Genomic DNA, 3,821 nt, shown 5'->3' with positions numbered 1-3,821 from the left:
CTAACTAATTAATTGACAAAAGTTCATGTCAAATTTTATATTGTGTTTTTTAATACACTCTAACATATTCATAATATATGTTTTACAATTATGCAATTCTGTTTGGGATCAATCATTATTGTGTGGACTATAAATAAAAAGTATATTACTCAGTATTTGTATACATAAAGTATAATATTTGAAAGTACATTATTTTGTATACTATCAAATAATATACATTCAATATACAAATACTATATTTTTAGTATATTAAAATGTATCTTGTATTCAAGAAAAAAAATACATTATTTGAATACTAAAAGTACAAATGTAAATTCAATACACAAATAATATACTTTTAATATATTAAAAATATAATTTTTTTTATGGTCTACATAACACTGTGTGAATCATGGTTCACATAATATGGGGTTCGAACCTAACACATTCCTTAGGGAAATCAATGAGTAAGTTAAGAATAATAAATAGTTAACAGAATATCCCGTTACTAAAATTTACACTAACGGCATGTTTGGTTCGTGGAATAGGTCGGGAATGGAATACCATTCCCGGGAATAGACCTATGCCATTGTTTGTTTCGTCATTCTATTCCTGGGAATAGCATTCCCGGGAATGAGCTATTCCCTTTGCAAGGGGAATAGCCATTCCTAGGGGACCCCCTGGTATTAGCTATTCCCAAATATTTGGGAATAGCTTTTATACTATAATACCAAAAATACCCTTTTTATTATATTATAATCCTTATATATAATATTTTTTTATTTAAATATATATTTATTTATATATTAAAAATGTAATTAATAATAATAATAATAATAATACATTTTTTTATTTAAAAAAAAACTTGTAACTAAGAGCAATTAAGGCTCCTAAAGTCCATTCCTTCCGCGAACCAAACACTAGAATACAATTTCTTTTCTATTCATTGCCTATTCCATTCCTTATGGAATAGCATTCCTATTACCTCAAAATTCATTCCGTGAACCAAACGTGCTGTAAAGGAATGCAGATGTATTTATGAAAAGTAAAATGGTATAATAAAGGGTAAAGTAGTAAAAAATAAAAAAACTAAAATCAAAATAATATGAACCATTCATTTCAACAAATAATTGGACCAACATTTTTTGTTCACGTTGTAGGCTTAACTTTATTGGCTCTTATTAAATTAGTAGATATTGTAATATTTATATTTGAAATTGTGATACTATTTATAGTAAAATAATTGTTATTAATGATAAATATTGTAATACTTATAACTAAAATTTTGATATTTACAAAATATATCTTTAATATGAATATTATAATATTTATATGTGAACTGTTACTTATGAATGGAATTATAATACTTATTAGAGAAAATTTAATACCAATTTAAATTAAATATAAATCGATACTTATGATAGATATTATAAGGAGTAATATTTATATGTCAAATTTTATAGTATTTAAGTTAAAATTGATTATTACAAATGATAAATATTATAATACTCATAACTAAAATTATACTACTTACACATCCAATTATTTATAATCTAACATATCTCACGGTTAATTATTCGTGGGATAATTTCATACAATTTTTTGTCAATTTGAATATCTTTTGAGTTTTTTTTTTTTTTTGTTATAAATTATTTTTAAATTTATTTTTAACCTTTTATTGGCGCGTACCCATTTCCTCGTCCTCGTGCGGCGCTGCTTTGGACTTCCCCCCTCGACGATTATAAAATGGACCTTGGGCTTTGCAAACCCACGTGAGAGACGTCTTTCTCAATGCTAAGACCATTTTAACCTCCTAATTATGTCATTGTAAAAAAAAAAAAAAAAAACTAATCGAGAAAACTTGCTCCTCTTGCATGAGAGTATTTCACACATAAAATTCCAATATGTAATATTAAAGAAAAAACATAATTTCACATGATGCTAATTAAGGGATTCCAATGTATTGTATTGAAAACAAGCTATACGATCTTATTGGAAAGTTAGGATAAAGAACATACAATCAATTGTGTTATTTTTTTGGGTGTACTAAGGATTTTTATGACCGAAAACATTGACTAATTCTCTCGCTAAATTGTATGTACTTCTTTGAGTGTGACAACTGGCATGGAAATTTAATAAGTTGCTTAATACTCAATGCCAAGAATCGAACATTTGATCTTTGGTTAAGGATGAATGAGTTCATTGTCACGCAACCAAACCCAAATCATAATAAATTGTGTTATTGATAAACTCAGGAGAATATCGTTTTTGCATGTTAAGAGTATTAAGTTAGTGGACGTTTCTTCAAAATTTTTGATTGAAATTTTGTACGGAAATATAATTATGTCATTAAATTTTTAAAAGTTAAAAATAAACTCATCAATTAGTACATTTACTCATTTATGTCCAATAATTAATTATCCACTGATAATTAAGGTTCTGACAATCAAATCGACGATTGTTCAATTTACAGTATATATATGGTATGTATTAGATAAATCCTGTACATGTGTAGTAATATACAAGTCACACATGATAAGTAAATCACTAAATTGTATTTAAAAAAATTTAGTGCAATGAATTTGATCGAAAATATATTGATAAAATTTAAATTTATAACTTTGTAATATGATAATTGTTGTAAATAGAAATGAAAATGCACAAAACTAGAAGGAAATTAGGAGAATTGCAAGCAACCAACAGAAAAGGATTAGATCAGAACAAGAGTATGGAGAGAAGGGAGCTGAGTGATTATTATTGATATCATTAAGAGAGGTGTCATACAAATGAATACATATGAGCATATATATAGGAAACCAACTTGACCCTTCGATACTCCAAAGGACACTTGACCCTTCATGGATCCGGAAATACAATAACTGGGATAATGGCCACATATAAATAATTATATTCATAACACTCCCCCTTGGCCATTATCTCACCATATTCATGCCTCATTAAAAACCTTGCTAGGAAAACCCTGTGGGAAAAAACCTAGTCAAGGGGAAAAAGAGTACATGATGTATTTCAAAGTATCTGTTATATAGGGTTGCCTCATTAAAAACCTTAGGCTAAGAAAACCCAGTGGGAAAAACTTAGCTAAGGAAAAAAAAGTACAACCACAAATCATTCATGACCTTCAGGGTCTAATCTTCAGGATAACCAGTCATAAACTTTCAGTGTATAATCTTCAGGATTCTGTAATGTTCCCCTTTTGAGATTACTATACCATGCTCATGCCTCGTTAAAAACCTCATTAGAAAAACCCAGTGGGACTCATGCCTCGTTAAAAACCTCATTAGAAAAACCCAGTGGGAATCATGCCTCGTTAAAAACCTCATTAGAAAAACCCAGTGGGAAAAATGCCTCGTTAAAAACCTCATTAGAAAAACCCAGTGGGAAAAACCTAATGAGGAAAACCTCATTAGAAAAACCCAGTGGGAAAAACCTAATGAGGAAAAGAGTACATGATATATGTTAAATTATGTGTTGCACCGGTTGCCTCATTAAAAAACCTTACGCTAAGAAAACCCAGTGGGAAAAAACTTAGCTAAGGGAAAAAGAGTGCAACCATAACCCCAATATAAACTTCAGGGCATAATATTCATACTTCAAGTAAATGATACTCCCCCTGAAGATAACATTCTTCAAATCCCTTATATGAAATATATATCCAAAATATAGAAAGGGATTTTGTGAACAAATATGTCCAACTATTAATGGGGTGAATAATCCCGTGACTCTTCTAGAGCTCACGTGGGTATAATACTGACATCATAATGTCTAGTAAAACTTTATAATATACCCATTTATTAGTGATGCAACACTATCTTTATTGTCTC

The sequence above is a fragment of the Ipomoea triloba genome, chromosome 3 (assembly GCF_003576645.1).
Source record: "Ipomoea triloba cultivar NCNSP0323 chromosome 3, ASM357664v1".
Classification (NCBI taxonomy): Eukaryota; Viridiplantae; Streptophyta; class Magnoliopsida; order Solanales; family Convolvulaceae; genus Ipomoea; species Ipomoea triloba.
This window is presented reverse-complemented; position numbering follows the sequence as displayed.